The sequence below is a fragment of the Mustela nigripes genome, chromosome 12 (assembly GCF_022355385.1).
Source record: "Mustela nigripes isolate SB6536 chromosome 12, MUSNIG.SB6536, whole genome shotgun sequence".
In the NCBI taxonomy this organism is placed as follows: domain Eukaryota; kingdom Metazoa; phylum Chordata; class Mammalia; order Carnivora; family Mustelidae; genus Mustela; species Mustela nigripes.
In genome coordinates, this window is record NC_081568.1 from 103604569 (window position 1) to 103631026 (window position 26458).

Here is a 26458-nt window from a genome sequence, read left to right on the forward strand (position 1 = left end):
AGAGAGAGAGAGAGAGGGAAGCAGGCTCCCTGCCGAGCAGAGAGCCCGATGCAGGGCTCAATCCCAGGACTCTGGGATCATGACCTGAGCCAAAGGCAGAGGCTTTAACCCACTGAGCCACCCAGGAGCCCCCATGAATGTCTTCTTATGGATATTAAACATTCCTGTTAATTTTCCAGGTATTTTGACAACCAAAAGACTACTTTGTTAGCTCTTGAACTGCTTTTCATTCCTTATTTGTATATTTTTGACTAGTAGAGGCATAGTTCAACTCTGACAGAAACACTCCCTTAGGTCAAATAAATCTGGTCTTCACTATCAATGTGCAATCAGTTTGGTTTCTGTTTCCTATTCCTTTCCTGGATGCTTTATTGAGTTATCTGATAATTACTCGACCAACTAACTACTGCGGCCACCTCAACTGAAACAACTTATCTGGGCGACATATGTAAGCTCTTGGCTTCCTTTTTTGAGCTCCATCAGTCATGTCATAAAGGGCTATTCTGAGCTGCTATTGATACTGTCACTAAAAGGAAACCAGTGATTTCAGGAACTTCTATTCTACATTGAGGCTCGTGGTTAGTAAAACACTCACAGTCAGTCTGAGGCGAGCTAACTCTATAGCCTGAGAGAAAAGATGCCCTAGGGGCAGAAATGGGGAAGGTCAAAGAGCTTTCTATGAAACACAAAGACTTCATTAATTTGGAGGAAAAAAAAGTAAAAGGAGGGAGAGGATGTGAAACAGAAGGTAACATGAAACCTGATGTCTTTCAGATCTAAAAGGTGTTTACTTGCTTACTACAGCCGTATGTAATCTTAGTCTGTGACTTCATTTACACTTTGAGATTAGCATTTACTACAAATATCCTCTAAGATGATGATTCATTGTGTGATTACTAAAGTTTTTGATGAGGTGAACGTGTAGCAAGTGGGGCATGACTTCCATAAAATTCAAGATATCCCAGACATGGATGAACATCTCACGGGTCAAGAGTTAATGGTCACACACTCCTAGTCTGCAAAGACTTCCCCTGCAGATTTTAAGGCAGACCAAGGCCAAGGTACATCAAGGGGTCCTGACTATTGGGAGAATGAGATGGACCCTTCCTGGGCTGTTCTACTCCAGTGCAAAGAACACCAGACCTGGGCACATGGACAAGCTTTCTTGATCTAAATCCAAGAGCAGCATTGATCAAACTTCTGAGTTAATGTGGTAAAATACTAAATTTGCCTATCTTCTAGAAATACTCACGTAGAACAAGAGGTCACTGAAATGAGGATCCCATGGAATCCTACCCCAAGACCACCTAAGGATGACCATCCCCAAGGTCATCCTTCTCTTACTGACAAAAATCAAAAAGAGCTAAAACTTCGATTTGTTCTGGAGATAAAATGTTACCTTAACGCCAAGTTTTCTCTTTGAGATTTATAATTTTCCTATTAAGTTATATCATTTATCATGTCCTAAGAGCAATGTCAGTGTCTAAGAAAATCAGAAACAGAGTAGTGAATTAGGAAAGAATTTAGTAACTGGAGGTAGTTATATTCATTCATGGGAGGAGGGGAATCTTTCTGGCCTGTTTTCTAGCAAGAACTATAAAAGCATATATACCTCCACATATGTTTTGCAATGGCACACATTAAAATATCAACCTACTATGTGCCAGTGTTCTAAGCCCAGGGGACATTGTGAAAAACAAGACAGGGAAAGTCTTTGCTCCCTTGGAGCTTAATTCTGGTGAGGGAGATAGATGGCAAAGTACAGCAAAAACAACCAAAAAGAGAATGCCCACTGTGATAAGCGTTATGCAGAAAACCAAACACTATGATATGACAGACAATGAGGGGGCAGGGAGGGACAACATCAGATGAGGGGTTGACTTGTGATCTGATTCTTAAAATGACAAGGCATTGGCAGCCCTGGGAAGGTCAAGAGAAGAGAGTGTTGGACGAAGGGAGCTCAAGCTCAAAGTCCTCTCTAATACAGTTTCAGGTTGTATGATACATTATGCCAAAACTTCTTTTAAAATAAAGACTGTATCAACTATATTCCTGATAATTTTCTGTTGTCAAGAAAAATGTAAGCTAAATGATACTGAGCAGTAAAGCACAAAGAAACTTTTTTAAGTATCATCACTTCTCTTCCATTACCTGTTCCCCACTCACCTACTTAATTTCACTGACATTTGTTTACACGATAGCAGATGTGTTTGCATGAAATCCTTGTGTTTGAATACAATCGTGTTTAAAGGTGGCAAGTTAAACCATGGGTTCAAGGAGAATTGAGGGAAACTGAATACTCTTCAATCAAATTTGGCCAAAATCAGTTAACTTCTTAGAAACCTACAACGGAACGAGAGATAGACAAAACTCAAACTGTCACCGCAGTTGGCCCATCTCATCTGCATCATGAGATAACCCGAAACACAAGCAATTCATAGTTTTTTTTTTTTTTTTTTACTGTACCTTTGATTCAGGTAGAGAGTAGATTTATTAGTAAGTAGTAATTTATTGTTTCTCATAGGAAAAGTGTCTCCATATTCTAAATGGAATATCATAGATAACATATTTTATTTTTTTTTAAAGATTTTATTTATTTATTTGACAGAGAGAGATCACAAGCAGGCAGAGAGGCAGGCAGAGAGAGAGAGAGGAGGAAGCAGGCTCTCGATGCGGGACTCGATCCCAGGACCCTGAGATCATGACCTGAGCCGAAGGCAGCAGCTTAACCCACCAAGCCACCAAGGCGCCCCATAGCTAACATATTTTTACATCCAGAAATTGTGATGCTACTTTTATGTAGTAAAACTACCATTCCTAATACCTCCATTAGATGTAGTCAGAAGCCTTAGGAAGGCAATATATTGTCAATTTTTTAAATAAAGCTTCTTTTAAGTGGAATTACACTTTAGAAAACTTTTCAGGATGTTCTGATTGGGTTTATAGTAGAATACATCTAATTTGATTTGTAAGAGTCTTTCATATATACACAAAATATTTTATTTTAGAATAGTTTTAGATGTACAGAAAAATTGCAAATGTAATGCAGAGAGTTCCCATAAAACCCATATTCAGTTTCTTTCATGGTTAACATCCTACATTAATGAGTCTTACACATTTTGGGGACAAAAATCTCAATTTCATGTGCACACATACACACACACTTGAAGAACTTTCAGCCTGACATGGTGTTTCTTATATGGTTCAGTATAAAAATTATAATCCTTCAAGACCTTTTCTTAATGTCTGGTGTCTTTTAACTTTAGAATAATGATTTAATAAATAAAGTAATTCTTTTCCAGACATTTTTAGAGTCAAAGCAATTTTTTTTTTTTTTTACCAAAAGGCCATGACCAAATAATTATCTAATTAGCCAAAAAAGGTTTTTTTTTCTCAGCTCAGAAAGGAATTAGAAATTACAACCATGAAAGACTGTTAATTGGGTTTTCACAGAAGCATGAAGTACTAGAGCTTTTTTTGTTTGTTTGGCTCTTCTGCCATGAAGGTTCCCCCCATTAACCCTTTATCTTCTGCATGACAGCACCAGTAAAATGCTGCACTTTAGTAGTGGAAGGGAAATAAAATAGAGTCATATTTTTTCTTAAGTATGTGATTTCTATATGTGCACCATTTCAAGACAGGAAAGTAGGAGCCCCATTCCTCAATCTGTGCTAAGACAATGGAGGCAGGGCAGGGGAATGACCCTCTGGAGCTCTCGTGGGAGTGCCAGCTACAACTACAGCAGCCCGTCTCAGCCCAGGCTGGAGAGTGGTCAAAATAGGGCATGCTGGAGGGACCACAGAGTCCTTATTCCATACCACCAATATCTCCTTACCACAAAGGTCAGCACTTCTGCATTTCTGAACAAGGAGAGACTGCCGCTGCCAGGAGCTGGCTTGGCCTGGACTCCAGGCAGGATTAGCATACAGTCCAAATGCCTGCGGGAGTTTGGTTAAGTTTGATTCACATTTTATGTGCTTAGCATGGAGCTTTGCATAGAGGAACCACTGAAAGAGTATGTGCTGAACAGGTGAAGGAATAAAGAATTTACTCTCCCCTAAAAGAACTGCAGACACTTGGGGTTAGACGTAGCTGTTGGAACCCCGAAACTAAGGGCTATCCAATAAGGCAACCAGAGGAGGACATCTGAATTTTGAGACTTGGCTCATCTGGAGACGCTTCTTAGCTCCCAGACTCCTACTTAGCAAGCCATTCTCCTGGGGGACGTTGAATACATTTTCAGAGAAAGTCTCCTTCACATCCAAAGAGGCAGGAGGAGGGAAGAGCAGCAGAAGTTCTTTTTACGACAAGTGAAATCTAGAATTGCTCTCAGTGGTATTCTCTGGGAAAAGAAACTAACAGGCTGGAGAACAGTGGTAGGTAGACAGACTTATTTTTCACGCAAAAACTTTTGGACACTTGAAAATTTGTACTTCGTGCATTAGGAGACAAAAAATAAAGTAAATTACTATTTAAAAATGAAGTCTGGATGAAGCCATTGACCTAGAACAAGACTCCTGTGCAGGAATCACAGGATGGTCTTGAATAGGAGGCAGGATGGAAGGGAGGGGTCCAAAGGCACACCGTGGACAGCGATCTCAGAGAGTCCGCTACCCTCTGGCCGTGGACAGCACCTGCATGAGTACCTGAGCAGGTACATCAGTGGGTGGTGAGGCTGGGTGGGCAGCAGGGACTCCTGCCTCCAGAAGCAGGCTGAAGAGGATCACCTTTCAGCACCCAGACTCTCATCTCCAAGGAGTTCCGCACACCCGGGGATCTGACTGCAAATCCTACCTCTTTGCAGCTCCTGAATCCTCCCCCTCTGCTTCCACTCCTCATAGAGCACCATCAACAGATGTCCTTCTCTCCAGAGTCTCTGGCTCTCCCCACTTCCTCTGCAGCCTTAGTGTTCATCACCGGACTTCCTAATTTTTCCTACTCTTCTCTCAAATCACCATCCCTCTCCCCACAGATTGAAGCTCATGCACTCAGACTATACCACTGACTAATTATTTTATCGCAGGTGTTTTTAATCTCCTGGATCACTGCTGCCATGTTCCTTGAAGATTTCAATGCCCAGAATCCTATCGCTCTCCCCAGTACCATTCCCATCACCCTCTGCAAACCACTGATGATTTCCATATCAATACAGATGATCTTTCTAAAATCCCAGACTCTCAGTGACCTGACCTCCTCTCCTTCATTGATTTTAGCATCTACCCTGTTGTAGCACCTCACTCCCAGACTCATACTCTGGACCTTGAAGTTAAAAATATTTGTAAACAGGGGCGCCTGGGTGGCTCAGTGGGCCTCTGCCTTCGGCTCAGGTCATGATCCCAAGGATCCTGGGATCTGTGATCGAGCCCTGCATTGGGCTCTCTGTTCAGCAGGGATCCCGCTTCCTCCTCTCTCTCTGCCTACCTCTCTGCCTACTTGTGATCTCTGTCTGTCAAATAAATAAATAAAATCTTTAAAAAAAAATGTGTAAACCCTCCACAATCTTAATCTCAAGCATCACACTCTCTCCAGTGACCACCAACCATCTTATCAGCTTACCTGCTATAGAATTGAGCTACTCAAAATGGTAGCTCATTAGAACATTGGATATTCACATACAAAGAATAAAACTGGACCCCTATCTTACAGCACTCACAAAAATTAACTCAACAAGGATTAAAGTCTTAAATGTAAGATATGATACCATGAAACCCCTAGAAGAAAACACAGTGGAAGAACTCCTTGACGTTGGTCTTGGCAATAAATTTCTGGGCATGGCACTCCAAAGTATAAGCAACAAAAACAAAAACAAGTCGGATTACAACAAACTAAAAAGCTGCTGCAATGCAAAAGAAACAATCAATAAAATATTGATTACTAATTGATAATGTAGTAATTGATTACTAAATGATAATATTTGAGCTGTATTACATTGAGTAAAGAATATCATTAAAGCTAATTTTACCTATATCTTTTTAGTTTCTTTTGAACATAGTTAAAATATGTATATGACTCACATTTGCATTAGATCTCTACTGGACAACATTGATTTAGAGCCTCAATAATTCTTCAACCACCCTCAGGATATATGATCCTTCAATCACATGGCCTTTTTACCACACCATAACAACCCTTCACCAAGTCCTAAATTTCTCTCCTTACCCAGTCACATTGCATGGCCCATCATTATAATCTCTTCTTTTTCATTGTTTTATTTGTCTTAAATTTTTTAACTGAAGTATAATTAACATGAAATGTTATATGAGTTTCAGGTGTGCTATATAATAATTCAATAATTCTATACATTTGTTAGGGCTCATCAAGGTGAGTGTACTCTTAATCCCCTTTACCTATTCCCCCAACCCTCACACGCATCATATTTTCTTTCCTTATTTTTTTTTTTTAAAGAGAGCAAGAGAGGGAAAAGGGGATAGAGAGAGAGGGAGAGAGAGAGAGAGAATCTCAAGCAGACTCCCTATTGAGCGTAAACCCCGATGTGGGGTTCGATCTCATGTCCCTGAGATCATGACCTGAGCTGAAATCTAGAGTCAGATGCTTAACCAACTGAGCCTCCTAGGGGCCCCCATATTCTCTTCTTCATACAACTTTGCCCTTGTCTCTTTTCATTAAACTCAACCTCATTAAATTCAACTTTCCATGGCTCCTCAGGTATCCCAAAACCAAGTACCATCATGTTTCTTGGTCAAATTTTGATCATCATTAATTCTCTTCCTACTGGAAGCCCAACGGCTCTAGAGGCAGCACATAACCATTTAAGAAACAGAACGAGTGACAGTTTTAAAGGAAAGACCATTAACCAAAAAAACTTGAAGAGAGTCCTACTCCCACATCCGCCTCACTCTAGCCATGTAACTACAGAATGGATCTTAACCTCTTTGGGGCTCAATTTCCTCATGTATAATATGAAGCTCTGGAGCCTTTCTAGCTTCAACATGCTAGGCTTTGCTGAAGACTGTGGGAGTCAGCATGAACGTGGGGCTACGAATAAATGCTTTCTGACACTGTCTTGGGGCCAAAAACAGCAGTTTGCATGCAAGAAGTTTATTTTGGAAGGGAACTCAGAGAGCAGGAATGAGAGACCAGAGTTGCTGAATGAGGAATGAGAAAAAGCCACACACGGATGTTATCAAGCTGGCCACTGCCATGGGTGACTCATGCTCAATCTCACCGGTCCCCATTGAGAACCCAGATGAACTTCACCTCAGAACTGTCACTCTGGGGGGTGTAGGGAGAAAACATTTATGCACTGGCTCCCTGTGAGTAATTGGTGGCCCCGTGGGCATCAACTCCAGCACATTTGGGACACTGAGTCTCTCCATGTTGGAGAACATGGCAAGGCACAATGGTAGCCCTGTGAGAAGCTGACCAAAGCCTACTCTGAACTGGTCACCAGAGCAGCAGCAAGACATGGGGCTATAAGGATCCGCCATGACACAAAGAGCTGTAGGTGACACACTGTCTTAGTAAGTGTGGTTTCTAAATGAAAGACTAGAGCCAAAGGACGCAGTTGCTTGCTTTTTAGCTATGGGTCACGGTCCCTTAGGCCCATCTCTTCATCCAAAAAGCAAAGAATAACACAAACCTACCTCACATTCTGGGAAAGGCTTGAAACCAGAGTGCTGCCATTCAGTGGCTTAAGAACTTCAGTAATCTTTAAAGACTGAAATGGACTTTGGGGCTTGTGCCAGCTCCAGTCCTGCCCAGTTGCAGATTCTGGGGTCTCCAACATATAGGTTCAGTTCTGTTCAGCCCTGGTTGTTGAGAGCATCACACCCTTACATCCCCCCACCCCCCTCCAACGGCTTACATGTAGGCTTCTGACTTGTTTCCAAACAAGCAGTTTGCTGAAAACAAGGTTCCAACAGCCTCCCTAGCCCTGGGGACCTCCTTTTCTAGAAGGTGCTGGTTTCTGCTCATCTAGCACAGCTGAATGAGGTCCTGCTTCAATCTGGATATTTAAATCCTGAATATGATACAATATGATACAATATTTATACAACAACACATTGCCCAGAGATCATTGCTTTGATGCCCTCAGCAATACAAAATAGCAAAAGCCAGATAGTGATGATAGTAATAATAGCTATAATTATTGAATTCCTACCTCCCACCGGGCCTGGTATCAGGTACTTTACACAAATCTTACTTTACTTTTCACAACAGTCCTCTGAGTAAGTTTTATCCTTATTTGCAGATAAGCAAACTGATACTCAGAAATTTACCTAAAGTCACCCAGTTAGTAATTGGTAGAATGAGAATCTGAGCTCAGGTCTGTCTGATTACAGGACTCCTGCCCATCTTACCCACTGTTTCTTCAAGATGGATCTCAAAATTCCCATGTTTCCTGGGCCATGACAGATTAGACCTGTCATCAACCTTCTGGAACCAGTCCTATATCCAGCCCAGCCCCCTATCCCAGCCTTGTCCAGAACTGGTTTTGTTTCTTCTCCCTGTCCCCAACATGTCAAGTAGGTCATCTTCCATGGAATTTTCCATTGACCTGAAGCTAGAATCTTTGTTGGCACATTATACTGCTTCATCAGGCATTTGACTTGGGCAGCCTTTTGAAGTTAAAATGTATTATCAATTTCTAGTGTGCTCTCTGAGCTAGAACAAAATCAAGATCCATTACTAAGTTCCAATGATCCAATGATGAGAGATGGAGGCCCAATGCCAAGAACAAGAGAGCAAGGGGAAGAAGATTATGCTTCGGGGAATAGACTGAATTGGAGATGAGATAATAGCATGTAATTTTAGAAGAGCAAAGCATTGCCCCAAATACCAACATTCAAAATGATTTTTCTTTTCCAACTATGCTTCTTGCTTCTTACTCTTTACATATCATATACATACATGAGGGGGAGAAAGACCCGCTGATCATTACCACTGAACTTGCACACATATTCTCAAGGTCCTCTACACACATTAACCTGTTCCAGTCCTGACTTCTCAATAAAGTCAACAGTGGCTGACTGGCTGGGAATCTTCAAGGAAGAGGCTGTTTATGTCTGCTCCTTTCTGAAACCTCAGACTTGGAACATCTCATTACCATGACCCATCATTTCTTTCTCATTTACAATTCCCAATAGGATCCCTGGTGGATGGTCACAGAGGCTGTGCACTAATCCACAGGGACATGGTTTCTGCATTCTGTAGTAACAAGTGATCTTGCCGAAGTTCCAGAATCAATTAGTGCTTCAAGACATGAGAAAATATTATTGACAAAAGGACAGACATCCCGGAAGAAAAGTAAGTAAGTTCCTGCAGAGGAAATTAATACCACTGCTTTTCAGTCACACACAACAATAAGACTGATCGAATGAGCTGACAAATAAAGCAGTGAGAAGTGAGAATGAAGGGAAATTTCCCAGTCTGCCTCCAAGAAGCTGGTGACAACGCCTAAATCCTTTCTGTTGCTACTGGGAGAAAGAAAAGAGTGCCAAGGTCGAGAATTCAATTCTTTACCTCTCTTAATGCTCTAAACATTTTGTAAGTAACTGTATTATTAAACAAAGCACAGTGTAGAATTTAATAAAAGAGGGATAATGAGACACACCTCCTCATTTTTCAGAACAACGTGTTCCACTGTGAACAAAAGACAATTTCTAACTCAAAGAGCTGTGTGAGACTATGAATCCAGTAGCTGGAATGGGAAGGAAAAGATCTACATTTTTCAAACCATTTCAGCTACCAGTCACCTGTGCTTTTTGACAAATGACCTCTCTGTGATTATGCCTCTATTTAGAAAAAGGTAACGATTATTTCTAATCTACCCCCAGAGAATTAGAAGGCAATGCAGCTCTACAACGAAGGATATTTTTCAAAGACCTTAAGAAGCAACAGTACTCTGGGGGGAGAGGGGTCGGTAGTGCGGGAAGCTATGCAAAGGTAGGGGTGGGGAGCATCTGAGAAATCTCTGTACCCTCAGAAGAACAGTCTGCAAGGAATGAGACCACCTTCTTGCTTGCTTTCTTTTTTAACATCCCAACTCCAGATTATGCAACGAAATTACATCTTTCAGTGGAGTCACTGGGAGGCAATACCCTTCTTCCAATGATACTGTCAATTTTCAACACTGTTTTTGGAATTTCCTTCAAAGTCAGTGTATAAACCTTACCCCACCCAGCTCCTGCTCTGTAGAGCCTTACAGTCTACTTTGTGTTATTCCATCTAAGCCTGGTCATTAAAGAGAAGAGCTACAATACAATCCCTGGGTTATTCCCAAGAGGGAGGAATTACGGTAATTATAAAACTACAATCTAGAGCAGCACTGCCCAATAAAGATATATATATATAATCTGAACCACACATGTAAGGTAAAATTTTTCTAGTGGCCACACCTAAAAAAGAAACAGTTAAATTAATTTTAATAAATATTTTATTCCACTCAACATACCAAAAATATTATTTCAATATGTCACCAATATAAAATTCCTCTGCAGGAAGCCCACTTCTCCCTCTCCCACTTCCCCTGCTTGTGTTCCCTCTCTCACTGTGTCTCTCTCTGTCAAATAAATAAACAAAATTTTTTAAAAAAGGAAAAAATGAAAGTCTTGTAACAAAATCAATGTGACACATGCCAGAATACATGGAAATTAAAATAGAAACGGTAAACATAGGTCTAGAGGGCTCTTTCACCCACTGACAATTCTGCCTCTTGCTGGTCTCTGAGGCTACTCTACCTCAGAGAGACTGCCTGTGGTCTGTTCTCAAAGCTGGGCAAAGCCGGAGACAGCTTTGAAAGGGAGGGACGGCCTTTGCCCCGGAAAAACCCGGAATCTGTGATCTAATCTATTTAATGATTCACAACCCAAACATACCAAAGACAAAGCACTAGCACAGGGGGCCTGGGCCTGGGGAGCGCTGGGAGCCAGCAGGGCTGGAGAAGCAGACACAGGAATGTAGCAGGGCTGAGGACCAGCAGGTGAGAAAGGAAAGATCTGAAGACTCAGGAAGGGCCTCTGAAGACCCGTCCTTCTAGGAGGCAGCCAGGACTCCCCGGCTTCTCAGCAAGAATGCAGATACCACACCCCGACGAGAGTGCGAAGATACTTCATGTCTGTTGTGTGGGACAGAGGCACATTCTGGAGGCGGCCCACGCTAACCACCATCAGGATTTGCCATCCAGGATACACAGTGTGAGAGAGCCTGGGCCTCCTACGGGCATTCAACAGCCAAGCAGAATCCCCAGCCGAGTGCTCGACACCTGCCCTCCACCCCAAAACCCCACTCCAGACACTCATGAGGAAACACAGCTCCTGCCTCAAGCTTTAAGTAAGGATTAGCGGGCGATTTTTTTGGGTGGATGAATGGAGTTGATTCTCAAAAAATTTTTTAATTCTTCCATCAAAGGATCAAAAGAAAAGAGCAGAAACCTGAGATTTTGAACTTTACAGGATCCGTAGAATTGTATTCTGTTCCAAAATTTGCCTTTAACTTTTAAATGTTTTAAATTATTAGCCGGTTAAGTTACGTATTTTTTCTTCTATATCTGGAAGCAAAATTAAGATTTCAAGAAGATGCATCCTATTTATACTGTGGTTTCGGGTATCCCTTTGCCGATGGTAAGCTTGCACTGGCCTAGTCACCAAGCCTGGAACACACCTTTGCATCCTTCCTCCTGCTCAGGCCTCTCTCCACGCCCAAAATGTCCTCCCCACTCTGTCCATTCACCTACCCATAAGTCCCTGATTATTCAAGCACAGTTTAATTTCTGTCCCATTTCTCCTTTGAAATGCCCCCTAGTGGCCCCCATCTAGATGCTCCTTCTTCCAAACTTCCTTCTATTCCACCCACATGACCCTGAAATGATGGGCCTGTGTTATGTCTAGAATGCATGTGCCCTTCTCCACCTGCAAACATTCCCTGTGTTCTGTGCTAGACACTGAGTTGGACTAATGGCTCAATGTACTTTTTGTCCTGCTCCTGACCACTCACTACTACCAGTAGCATTTCTCCTACATTAAATGATTTTCAGCCTAGGGGCCATGGAATAAACACAAGACCTTCTAGGGGATGTGTCAGAGCCACAGACGTGGGAAAGGACTTTTCTAAACTGTACCCTTGGCCTTCCCAATCCCCAGGAAATCTGAATTTAAGACCACTCCCACCACACTAGGTGTTCTTAAGAGAGACCCTATCTCATCTAGCTTCTGGCCTCCTCAAGGAGACCTCAGCAGACAGTTATCTCAAATAAAAGAGAGTCATCATGCTTACTCATTCTTGTCTCCAAGAAGACAAATGATCTCTCCTGGTCAGGTGAGCTCACCTGGCAACACCCTGATGATCACAGCCTGCCACAGACACTAATCATTCCACTCCTTCCGGGATTCCCAGATGTGAACTCCGTACTGCACACAGGCTGCTCCCAGAGACTGGACCGTCCGCATGCCCCACCATGCAGTCTGCGCTGTTAGCTATGGACCTGAGAAGCACTTTCTAACAGCAAAAGTGACACCAAAGTGGGGTTTTAAAGTGGCTCCTGCAGCGCCTGGATGGCACAGTTGATTGGGCATTTGTCTCTTGGTTTCAGCTCAGGTCATGATCTCAGGGTGGTGAGATCGAGCCCCTCCTCAGGCTCCATGCTCAGCAGAGTCTCTTAATCTTCCTCTGTTCTTCCCTCGCTCGCTCACATGTGTAATCTCTCTCTCTCTCTCAGATAAATTTAAATTTTATTTAAATAAATCTAAAAAACTAAAGTGGCTCCATAAAGCTGGCACTCTCAGTCCAAACACAGCACTCCCTTCTCCCTTCAGCCCCACTTCTTTTACACTTTTGACTACTTTGTGTGTGTCTGTCAGAATATGTCACCAGATCACAGGCTATTTTGAGGACAGAGAGACAGTTTTTGCTGGGGTTGGTTTTTGTTTTTGTTTGTTTGGGTTTTTTTTGGTAATCTCCATAGCCGTGTACATCATTTTTCATGTGTGTTCAAATTTTTGAGACAATCCTTATTTTATTTTTTAAGAATCTGCACAAGTAAGAAAGGCCTCTGGGATGGAAATGATAAAAGAAAAAAAAAATCACTGTACTTGGAATAGTCATCTTAGAGGAGGCTGATTAGCTGTGGCCCCTACTGTGAGAGAAAAACAGAGAGAAGATCACAGAGATTACAGTTGGTTTAGAGTGAAAACTGCCGGGAAGAAATAAACCTGTGGTGCCAATAATCTCTGAAATATTTTCTGATTAAGAAAACATGAAAAAAGAGCCCCATAAGGTTAAAGGTTGCTCTGTAAGAAGGGAACAAGCCTGCAAGGCAGAATTTCTGTATGCCACGCTTTGTTGGCGCTTTGCACCTAACTGCCAAAGTCAGCAAGACAGGCAACTGTAGTTTTTTTCAAATATATTTTTCTTACTGCTTTGGGCCTGGACAGGGGGTCTCATGCTTCTGAACGCAGAGGCTGTCAGCCGATCTGAGGCCAAGCACAGCAGGGCCATCTCCGGCACAGAGCCAGGCCCCGGTTCCCAGACCCTGGTGGACCAGCAAGTCTCCATAACCCCTGGAAGGAAGGGTCAGGAATTGGTCCTCGGCTTGCACAGGGCTTCAGACCAAGTCAGACAGCCGTAGTGTCACCGCATAAAGCCAGAGTGGAGAGGAACCTGGGACAGGACACAGGCACAAGCTAGTCCTGGAACTCTGTACATTTCAGGTAAATGCCTCTTTTCAAATAGATCCACACGCAGGCGTAGCTGTTACCACCGCCTCCAGGAGAACCCCACACGTGCGCAGGAAAACAGGGACGAATCAGACCGTTTGGGTTCTTTTGTAGTGAAAAGTTAGCTGTGTGAACACATTTTGGCTACTGTTGTTTTCTTAAACCCCTCCGGAATAAACCCCCAAGTTCACATTCTAGAAAATGTGAATATAAATAATATACAGCCTTTGTTTTTCAACTGAAATGTACTAGTCCCTCCTTTGAAACCTAAATTTGAATCTTCCATCTATTATTACTAACATAGATTAAAAAAACGAAAACAAAAACAAAAAACCCAGACCAAAAATACTTGCAATCCAGTCTCCTTTCTGGTGATTCACAAACTAATAATTTCTAAACCGCTTCGTCCCTTCTTTCATTCTCCAACCGCTGACAGGTCTCTGCCCTGACAGCTTGCAGTGACCCTAGCTCAGCCCCTTCTCCCTGCTGAGCTCGGTGCCCACGGGACTGCTTCCAGACAGAATCTGCTTTCGCCCAGCTTTCTCCTCCACAGCAGGCTGTCCTCCTAACTCCCCTCTCCTCTTCCCAGGGAGTTTTGCCTCCAGTGAGTATGGAGAGTAAACAACAGAAGAAATGGATCCATCTTAAATGTGGCCTCTAAAATGGAATGAAAAACAAGAAGCAGAAGTAAACCAAAATCAATTGGAAAGCTTCTTGCAATTTTGTCAATAATTATGCTCAGTGCATTATGTGTCTTCCGTTACCCATAAACTCCTAGAAGTATGAAAATGAGATTATTTCATGTTTCTCATGATAAAAAAATTCAAGATCTCAATGATGCAATATTATATCATGGCCAATCATAAGCAATATAATAAAATTTTGGAGATCTATCTGATAAACTTAGGGAATGAAAAGCATCTTTACCTTAGACTCTGAGCGTACGGATTCAATGGTTTCTCACAGAGACTACAAACACAAGATTGTTCTGGGAGCCTTTAAAATGTTTTAGTTATCATTTTCTCTCAGTATACTAATGAATAAATCTGTATGATTACTACTATTAATAATAATATTTTAAGGTGATCCAACAGTCTTTCAGCATGGACCTTAACATATGAAGTCTAAAGAGGTAAAATGGATTCATGACTTCTGGCTGGGGGAAACATCATTCTAGTCTCATAGTTTTAAACCATGTGTTCTTATCTCCTTCTATGGTAGCTGTGTTCAATAAAGGGACAATTGCAAAGAGAAAGTGTGGACATACTGTATGACTGATTCCCTTAACAGGTTTTCTTTAGCTTTGTCAGAAATGCATTTAAGTTTTGAAGAACTGGAGACTGGCTTACCAACAGTCAGCCTTCTTTGCTCCTGGGACAGAATTAATTTCTTTCTTTCTTTCTTTCTTTTTTTTTTTTTTTTAAGATTTCATTTATTTGACACAGAGAGAGATCACAAACAGGCAGAAGGGTTGGGGGCGGGAAGCAGGCCTTCTGCTGAGCAGAGAGCCTGATGCGGGGCTTGATCCCAGGACCCTGAGATCATGACCTGAGCTGAAGCAGAGGCTTAACACACTGAGCAACCCAGGTGCCCCTGGGACAGAATTTCTACACATTTATAAGCCTGCCAAGTGCATGAGGACATTTCAGTGGTGAAGGAGTTCTCCATTTGCTAGTACCTGTTCCTAAGAGGATTCGATATATGAGGGAGGAAAGATGAGAGATTTAGGAAAATTAGTTAAGATTCTCTATTGCTGTTTAAGAAACTAAATGATGTATTTTCGTGTAAATGATGTATTTTGATGTATTTTGTCAAGGCTCAGATAATAACATCCAAAGCTTAGTTTCTGTCAGAAGTCGCTCTGTTCACGTAGAAACATGCTGCTGAGTGGGATCCGGTCATGTTCTTCAACGGTGACGTACATCTGTGTCAGGGAAATTCTGAGCACTGCAGGTGCCCATCCTTCAAATAACCTCACCCTCAACTCACTGTGACAATCAAACCATATCTGCACATTGCTAAATACTATCACAGAACTGCGCCCGGTCTCAGGAGGACTGTGGATTTGTGCTCTGTGGCCCACACGGGTTCCCAGGCCACATGAGTCCGTTCCTAGAAATGGGCCACTCTTGCGCCTCTCCTCATAGGCATCCCGCTGCCGCAGAAAGGATGCCTCCATCCAAGGCCACCACCAGCCCTGACAAAAGGTATTTGAATGCAGAATGACAGAGCAATGAACTCTCCTAGTAACAAGAACTCAAAGGTAACCGGTCCAAGCTCTCCTGCATATTTCTTCAATATGCCCTTTCACCACCATCAATTTCCCCCCTGCCTTCACTCAGCCCCTCCTTAGCCTCCTACCGCCTTCACTGTGGCAGCCTCCTAAAAGGTCTGCCTGCCTCCAACTATGCTCCACACTGACCCTAAAATGAAAATCTGATCCTGCTGAAAACCTGTCAATGCCTCCCTACAGCTTTCACCGTACCTTGGAGATGGCTTCCGGGCTGCACGCAGGCTCTCCCGCCACGCTCTCCAGCCTCCCACCTGGCCATCCCCCTGCCTGCACTCTGGGCTCCAGCCCCGCTGAGCCTCCTATGGCCCTGCTCTCTCCCCTCTGCCCCTGTTCCTGTTTCCTTCCCACAGCGGAGAATGCTGTTCAGTCCTTTTCCCAACTGTACACTGTTTATCTGGCCAACTCATTCCCAAGAAAGCCCCCAGGCCCCTGGGCTCTGGCAGGTGCTCCTACTGCATGCACACAATACCCGGGGCCCCACCCCAACATGCTTCCACAGCATCACAATTATACATCTACTTGTCTGCCTTACTAGCTGTGAGTTTGCCGAGGGCTGGAACTATGTCCTGTTTGTCTTTCAATCTACAGGGAGAGACTGAGTAAATAAATGAATGATCAGCCAACCTGCATTCAACAGGTCATGAAACTGAGGCTACCGTCTTCATGACCAACTGGCAGGAAAGGTGGGGCTTCAACGCTGATCATATCCTACCGGAGAAGGACTCAGAGGGTCATCGTTGTATACAAATAGCAGAATGCTATGCTTATAATGGGACAAGTGATATTTGTTAACAACACTAATAATCACATTTTTTAAAAAAGTGGCATTAATTTGCCAAGGTTGTAATTATATGTAATAAGGGTATGAAGAGCAGAATAATTTAAATTTCTCTTGTTATTTTTTTTTTAAGATTTTATTTATTTATTTGACAGACAGAGATCACAAGTAGGCAGAGAGGCAGGCAGAGAGAGGAGGAAACAGGCTCCCCGTAGAGCAGAGAGCCCAATGCGGGGCTCGATCCCAGAACCCTGGGATCATGACCTGAGCCAAAGAGAGGCTTTTACCCACTGAGCAACCCAGGCTCCCCCATTTTTCTTTTCTTATTTTTATTTTTATTCTTATTCTTATTTTTCTTATTAGATTTTTTTCAAGTCTGTTCCTAGAAATGGGTACATTTACCTGAAGTGAAAACACTCAGAAGAGGTTAAACTTCAAATCTAGATGGTTTCTGGTATATATTTTATATAATTATTTTATATAATTTATACATTTTATATATATGTATTATAAATTTATATACACACACAAAACACATACATATAGTTGATCCTTAAACAACACAGTTTTGAACTTCTGGGTCCACTTATATGCAGATATTTTTCTCCAATAAATATAGTACAGTACTGTAAATGTACTTTGCTTCCTTATGATTTTCTTAATAATTTCTTTTCTCTACCTTACTTTATTCAAAAATATAGTATACAATACAAATAACATACAAAATATGTGTTAATAAACTGTTCATGTTATTGGTAGGGCTTCTGGTTAACAACAGATTATTAGCAGTTAAGTTTTTGGGGAGTCAAAAGTTCTGTGTGGATTTTCAGCTGCCCGAGTGCCCTTAATTATTCAAGCACCACTTATAGATGTATATGTATACATAAGTATGTATTGGACTTCTGCATATATGTATATTATATATATAAACTATTTAAATAATTACGATGTATACAATAAACATATATACATTCCTTGTTAGGTGAATTCTTGAGGTTTGAATAAGTTACCTGAGATCTGAGGTTCTCAAATTTTTGTATACAGAAGAATCACCTAGATTATTTTTTTTAAATAAGGATTCCTAGACCCAGACCTCAGGATTTCCGATTTGGCAAGTCTATAAAGTCTGAGAAGTTGCATTTTTAAAAATGGAGGTGAAATTCACATAACATAAAATTAGCCATTTTAAAGTGTACAGTTTATAAATAAAAACAGCTGGAGGCATCCCAACTCCAGATTTCAAGTTACATTACAAAGCTACAGTGAACAAAACAGTATGATCCTGGAACAAAGACAGACACATATACCAACAGGATTGAACAGGATAGAAAACCCAGAAATGAAACTGCCACTATATAGTTAATCAGTCTTTGACAAAGCAGGAAAGACTATCCAACTGGTAAAAGATGATCTCTTCAACAAATGGCCCTGGGAAAACGAGAGCAACATGCAAAAGAATGAAACTGGACCACTTTCCTATACTATACACAAAAATAAAATTCAAAATGGAATAAAGACCTAAATGTGAGACCTGAAACATAAAAATTCTAGAAGAGAACACAGGCAATAACTTTGAGCTTGATCAAATCACCATAGTAATTTCTTTCTAGACACAGCTCCTGAGGCAAGGGAAACAAAAGCAAAAGTAAACTATTGGGACTTCATCAAAATAAAAAGCTTCTGCAAAGCAAAGGAAACAATCAAAAAACAAAAAGACTACCTACAGAATGGGAGAAAATATCAGATATTTGCAAATGGCATATCTGATAAAGGGTTAGTATTCAAAACATGTAAAGAACTTACAAAACACAACACCCCAAAAATGAATAATACAATTAAAAAATAGGCAGAAGACATGGGCACCTGGGTGGCTCAGTTGGTTAAGTGGATGCCTTCATCTCGGGTCATGATCCCAGGGTCACGGGATCGAGCCCCATGATGGGCTCCCTGCTCATCGAGGAGTCTGCTTCTCCCTCTCCCTCTGCTGCTCCCCTGCCCCCATTCATGCTCTCTCTCTCTTTTTCTCTCTGTCTCAAATAAATTTTTTTAAAATGGGCAGGAGACATGAACAGCCATTTCTCCAAAGAAGACACACAGATGGCCAAAGACACGTGAAAAGATGCTCAACATCACTTCTCAGGGAAATACAAGACAAAACTACAAGGAGCTATCACCTCACACCTGTCAAAATGGTGAGAATCAACAATGCAAGAAGTAACATATGTTGGTGAGGATGTAGACAGAGAACCCTCTGGCACTGTTGGTGAGAATGCAAACTATTATAGCCACTCTAGACAACAGTATGGGGGTTTCTCCAAAAGTTAAAAACAGAACTACCCTATGATCCAGCAATTGCACTACTAGGTATTTACCCAAAGAATATGAAAATACTAATTCAAAGAGATACATGCACCTTGATGTTCATAGCAATATTATTATCAATTTACAAATTATGGAAACAGCCCAAGTGTTCCATTGATTGATGAACAGATAAAGAAGACATGGAATTATATGTGTGTGTGTGTGTATATATATATATAAAAAAATATATATATATATATACACACACACACACACATATATACATACATACACACACACACAATGAAATATTATTCAACCATATAAAAGAATGAAATCTCACCAGTTGCAATGACAGAGCTGGAGAGCATAATGCTAAGAGAAATGAGTCAGTCAGGGAAAGACAAATACCACATGATTTCACTCATGTGGAACTTAACAAACAAAACAAATGAGCAAAGAGAAAAAAAAAAAGAGAAAGAGAGAAAGAGGGACAACCAAGAAAGAGACTCTTAATGACAGAGAACCAACTGATGGTTACATGTGGGGGGAGATGGTGAAATAGGTGATGGGGATGAACGAGGGCACTTGTGATGAGCACAGGTGACGAACGGAATTGCTAACTCACTACACTGTACACCCAAAACTAACACTACACTGTATGTTAACTAACTGGAATTTATTTATTTTTTTAAAAGATTTTATTTATTTATTTGACAGAGGTCACAAGTAGACAAGAGTGGCAGGCAGGGAGAGAGAGGAGGTAGCAGGCTCTCCGTGGAGCAGACAGCCCAGTGCAGGGCTCCATCCCAAGACCCAGGGATCATGACCTGAGCCGAAGGCAGAGGCTTTAACCTACTGAGCCACCCAGGCGCCCCAACTAACTGGAATTTAAATAAAAACATTAAATAAGGGGCGCCTGGGTGACTCAGGGGGTTAAGTTTCTGCCTTTGGCTCAGGTCATGATCTCAGGGTCCTGGGATTGAGCCCCGCATCCGGCTCTCTGCTCAGCGGGGAGCCTGCTTCCCCTCTCCCTCTGCCTGCCTCTCTGCCTACTTGTGATCTCTGTCTCTGTGTCAAATAAACAAATAAAAAGCTTTTAAAAAAATTAAATAAGTAAAATGGATATAAGGAAGACTATATAACAGAAGATTAAAAATGAATGGGGCTTGTAAAAATAAAATGAAATAAAATATGCTAAGTCATATGAAACACTAAAGATGTTTGGAAAAAAAATAATAAAGCATCCACTTCAGCCACATTTTAGTACAGTCACAATGTCACGCAGCCCTGTCCTCAGAGGCTGCATTTTTAACAAACTCCCCACTTCTGCAGGTGGTCCTGAGGTGGCAAACTCAGAAGAACCACCTCAAATTTTCAGATAATGAAGACAGAGAAGCCTCAGGGATCATCCTCAGATTATAAAAGGAGATAAAAGGAGATAAGGAGATAAAAAGAGATTTAATAAAAGAAAAAAGTCAGCTTTTCCAAACATCTAATTCTAAAACACACATGCTTTTGCCTCTACCGTTCACAAAATGAAACTAGTTTATTCAGGGGTATTTCAGGGTTTCTTGTACTAATGGATCCAACATGTTTAGATGTACCCAGTATCTTCATGCCTACAAAATAGGGAGGTGCTAAGCGAAGTCAATTGAGAAAAGTGGAAGAAATGAATCACTGCTCTAAAATCAGCCAGATCCAGGCCCCGTTTTCTTAGGTTTTAGTCACATTATTATAGCACATTACTAAATTCCACTTCAGGCAATGAAACTGTCAAAGAACACAGGAAAAAGTCTCCAGAGGAAGAACTGCAATAAAGTTTCTCCTCCTGGCCAAACTCTTCTCCACATGTGAGGGAAATTGGTTATTCTGATAAGAGTTGATATAAATATGTAATGGCTACATAAAGATGCTGAAATCAATTACAGTTTTCTCTTCAAGGTTTTAGAATCCGTTTTCCTAGTTTTAATTCATGATCTAGTTGCTCCAGAGCAGACTCTGATTTTGGCTCATTTTACTCAAGGTCAGACTTCAGTGAAGATTCCTGGAGTCTAGCAACTGTAAAGATCAGCTTGGTGAAAGGAGCCGCAGTTAAAATGGTATCTTCCTACCAGCCATGAACACTGCTGCTCTCAAGCGATATCCTACTAAAATAAAACAGACATAGAAGACAATGGAAAGTATGCTGTGATGAGTTAGAAAGAGATGAAAACTCGTCATAATGTGAAAAACCAAGGCTGAAGGACAACCTGTAATACCCAAGAGACTCTTGGAGAAATTTCTATAAGCAGTTAGGCCAAAGAAGCTGGGCTGAAGAAACAAGGGCTGGCAACTCCCATTTGCCTCATGACACAGGGCCACCCTGCCCATCTAAAAAGAGGCAGGACGGCAGCCTCGGAGGGGACACTGCTAATTTTTGACGTGACCAGAGAGTTAATGCCTCCTCCCCTTTCTAGATGCAGTAAGAGATCACATCTCCCAGAAAACAATAAGTAGGAGAAGAAAAGGATCTGACACTGGGGCACACTGTGTCCTGGGAAATGCCCCTGAAGTGAAGCCCTGAAGGTATGGAGATCAGAAGAATCTGGTAACTGTGGACACTGGGGTTCTTCTAGCATTTCCAAGAACCAAGTAGTCAAAATGGAAGAAAATGTCAAGTACATCAATCAGATTCACTGCAGTGTAGAATGCTCAATGCCCAAGGCCACTGAGACTGGTAGAAGCTGTGCACATCACCTTGACCATAAACGACAGGTTTGAGAAGGAATTAACCAGAGAACTGTGATCAGAGGCCAAGAGATGGCCACGTACTCTGTGTGGACAGATCCATCACTGCCTATACTCAGAGGAAGAATAGATAGCTGATAATGATTTAGAATGAAAATGAAGATTCTAGCAGAGGTCTATTCAGAAAGATTCAGGAGAAGCATAGTTCTATGACTAGGAATGCAGAAAGCCCAAAGTAGAGGTAAGGGACCATGGAATGAGCTAAAAGGGAAAAGATGAGATGCAAAAGCCCAGCTGATTATGGCTAATAGATATCGACCTTAAGTAGATCTACACTTAAATTCTAGCTCTTCCACTTGTTAGTACATTCGGCTGCTCTAACAAAAACCACCAACCAGGAGGCTTAGAAACAACAGGAATTTATTTCTCAGTTCTGGAAGCTGGGAAGACCAAGATTAAGCACCCAGGAGGTCACCTTCTGGTGAGGGCCCTCTTGCTGTGTCCTCACATGGAGGAAGATGCTAGGCATTGCTCTGGGGTGACTTTTATAAAAGCACAATACACCTACCCATTAGATTACTTCATAACCTAATCACCTCCCAAAGGCCCACGTCCTGACCCCCACATGTGAATTGGGGATGGACACATTCAGACCATAACAGTAGCCTTGGGCAAATCATGTAACCTCTTTAAGTTCTGGTTTCTTCACTTATAAAATGGGGATAAAGAAACTATTTCATAAGGTTAAACCTTGTGAAACTTAAACCAAGGTGAAACCTATTTCACAAGATTAAACTCAAGGTTGCTTTGAGCTTTAACGCTAACAACATGACCAATAATGGGAAGTGTAGGGAAGGCTCTAGAACAGTGCCTGGGTATGCAGTAAACAAGCAGTAGTTGTTGTTGTTCTTGTTGTTATCATTATTATTATTACCATAACAAGTATAGAAGAAAAGGGAACTGGACTGAGGCAAAGGAAGGATTGCAAGAAACTAAAACTACAGTTGATAATAACTGACATTGGAGATCCTAAAGAACAGAAGCCAAATTGCAAAAATGTCTAACAGATAATGCAGAGAAGATCCAGAAGACTGAGAAAAAGGGGAGAGAACTGAAAATAATGCGGAGAAGCTGAATCAGCGATTCAACCTATTAATTAAAGCTGTTTTTGAGAAATAAATTGAGCAGAACTAAAGCAATAAGCTAAAATATGTACAAGGAAAACTTCCAAAGTAAAAAATAATCTCAGCCTGCAGATCAAAGGGCTCATACAGATGAGGCAAAATTAATTCTTAAATATTTTAAAAGACCTACACCTAGCTGTAACTCAGCAAAAAATTTAAGCTAGGGATTAATTAAAGAAGAAAAATCCTCCAAAAAACGTTCCAGGGACCAGCTCAACCAGAGAGCTCTTTCAAACAATCTGTGAGCTGTTCCAGAGCATAAAAAAGAAGGAAAAAGTCATCCCAGCCATTTTAAAATGAAGTTAGCGTAACCGAGACAACAGACCAGACAGGGAGGAGAGAAGTCTCCAACCCCACTTTCCCTTCTGAATCGACAAAGTCCTAAATAAAGCCCTAGCAAAGTGAATTCAGCAGTATAAAAAATGGACATACACATGATCAAATCAGATTTAGCGAGACAAAGGAAAGATGGTCCCAGATTAAGGTACCTATTAATATATCATAGGGTTAGAATACACAGCAGCCTTATTATAAGGTAATTCCCTTACCTTAATGCAAAGCTTCAAAAATTATTTTTGGCAACCTGAATAAATAATATATTATGGATGTTTATGTCTATGTACAGTTATACAATGCATTTGAAATCATGTAAGAAAAGATTGTAAAATACTGCTTCTTTCTAACTCTCACATAGCATGAAAACATGTTATGGCCCCTCTTCCCAAGCCTCCTCGACAGCAGTAACCATTGTCCCAGGAGCCACTTGGAGATATTTAACAGTTTTCTAGAGGTACCATCCCTACTTCTGTCTGAGCACTTTGCAGTCTACGTAGGATACATTTTCATTTCAGGATATCATTTATCCTTAAATTGCATAACTGTGATCTCTACAACAAAGGCTTGCTTTATAAACTTACAACTTTCAGTTCTTGCAACTGTGAGGTCATTTCCCGGGAATGATTACTAAATCAGTATTAAATGTCTTGGCCTCCTTTCTTATTGATTCTTTCTAGTGACCTCTATAAGCATTCGATTCCAGACCTGATTAAAGTGCTTTACCATGCTGCTCAAAATAAAGTAAAGTGAGAAGACTCTCAGAATATGAGAGCTCTTTTAAGGAGTCAAGTATAAGATGTCTCCATTTCTCTGGGAGAGGGGAAGTTTGGGGGAGGTTGGAGGGAGACACATGGTATCTTCCATTCAGCTCAGTTTCACAGCAGAGCATGCTCAGAAACTTGGGAGTGTTGTATCCCAGGGAAGCAACCCCCTCAGAGTGAATGCCTTTCCTGCCGTGCCCAGGCTCCTCTAGAGATCAATATGGCAGCAAACCATGGGGAAAGCTCTGCTATATCGTGAGATCCAATAAGAATATCCAGATCATCATCGGCATCATCTCAGCAGACAGCGTGGAGCCAGCAAGGTTGCTGCCTGGCTCTGCCTGGCTGTGTGGCCTTGGGCAGGTTACTTAGCCTCTCTGTGCTTCAGTTCTCACATCTGCATGGTGGGATAATAGTAGTCCCCAGGTATTATTGTGAGAATGAACTGACCTAGGTCATGTCAAGCACTTTAAACACTGTCCTACACAGAGTAGGCACTCAATAAATGCTAGATCCAATAACAACACCTGATTAAAAGCAAAACAAAACTACTCTTTTTTTTTTAAAGATTTTATTTATTTATTTGAGAGAGCAACAGAGAGCACAAGCTGGGGGTGGAGACACAGAGGAAAAGGGAGAAGCAGACTCCCCATGGAACAGGAAGGCCAATGTGATCAAGTGGACACTTAACCACTGAGCCATCCAGGTATCCGCAAAACAGAACTACCCTTAAAAAAAAAAAAAAACCTATCAGATTGAAGTAAATGAAAAATCTACCCACTTCAGCCTAATGAAAATGTCTGGTGTGGAGAAAATGTTCCCTTGAACACACACACCACAAAAAACACAAACTATGAGTAGAATACCCAGATTAATTCCTCAACATGTCATCACACAGGCCTCATGTTGTCACTTTACAATAAAATTCACCAGAAGACAAGTCCTATCCTCACCCTTGGAGTTTCCAATCACATTTTTAGGTTTTCGTCAAGAATCACCAGGGATTTGCCTTTTTCATAAAAGACAGGCCAAAGAAGATTCAAATGGCCTTAGAAGGAAGAGAGGCAATGCTGAGGGTATGAGCAAACGTAAAAATATATGTGTGGGCTCATATATATACACACATACCAGTATACACGTGTGTATACACATAGTTACCCACATACTCACACCAACACACCATTAATAGCTAAGACCACAGGCTTTGAAGAATGAAATTGTTACATAGAAAATAAAACAGAACTTTATAAAAAAGGAATTATCAGAAAGTAAGAGTTCTTGATAATGAAAAAATATAACAGTTAAAATGAATTTAATAGGGGCACCTGGGTGGCTCAGTGGGTTAGAGCCTCTGCCTTTGGCTCAGGTCATGATCCCAGGGTCCTGGGATCGAGCCCCACGTCAGGCTCTCTGCTCTGCGGGGAACCTGCTTCCTCCTCTCTCTGCCAGTCTCTCTGCCTACTTGTCTGTCTGTCAAATAAATAAATAAAAATCTTTTTAAAAATTAAAAAAAAAATAAAATGAATTTAATAGAAAAGGTTACCAAATAATGATAAGGAAGCTTCCCAAATAGTAGAAAAAAATAAACAGGAGAGTTTGGAAAAAACTAAGGAAATTAGAGGATAATCCACTAACCAAATAACAGAAGTTCTGTAAAGAGAGACTAGAAGAAAGATAGGATGGAAGGCTGAACAATTCTGAAATAAATAATACAAGAACAGTTTCCATTAAAAAAGGCACCTTTAGTTTCAGATACAAAGTGTTCTCGGAGTGCTTAGCATGAGTAAACCAAGATCTGCACCCATTCGCACATCACAGGGACATTTTAGCAAACTGTGCCTAACAAGACAGAAAAAAAACCATGAGTCTAACAGAGGAGGAATCACAAGGGCACTGCCAGAATGAAAATTATGAAAGAAAGTGAAAACACTTTCTTTCCTCCTTCTTCTTTTCTGCCTTTTCTCTAATCAACGTGTATGAGTTTTACTGTCAGGAAACAATCTTAGTACAAAAAAAAATCTATACTTGGCCACTCGAGCCTCGATTTAAATGGTTCCATTTCTCATCTGTCTTCTTAATGTCACAATCTGTCTCTACACTGATACGGAACCACTCTAGTCAGCACAAGTCCTAGTCACAGAGGACGCCTGGGCTACAGAGACAGCAGAGAACAAGCCACTCTAGGAATTCACTGCCCGGCTCATCTGCGTCAGAGTGACGTCTGCTCATACGCACGCCGGTGGTGAGAACTTGTTTTCAAGCGTTCTGCCAGAATATTTTGATATCTGAAGGAAGAGGGGGAAGGCCCATAATACTTTACCTTAGACACATTTTTCTACCCATTATTATCATGTCTCCGCTCGCAAAGTTAACATTTATTTTAATAAGGAACTGCTAAACGC

General features: G+C 41.3%; 1 protein-coding gene across 1 annotated transcript in view; it reads right to left on the minus strand.

Annotated features, from left to right (window-relative positions):
• The window catches only part of ARSB (arylsulfatase B), a 168000-nt gene that overhangs the window by 108826 nt on the left and 32716 nt on the right, over positions 1-26458 (minus strand). The window lies entirely within an intron of this gene.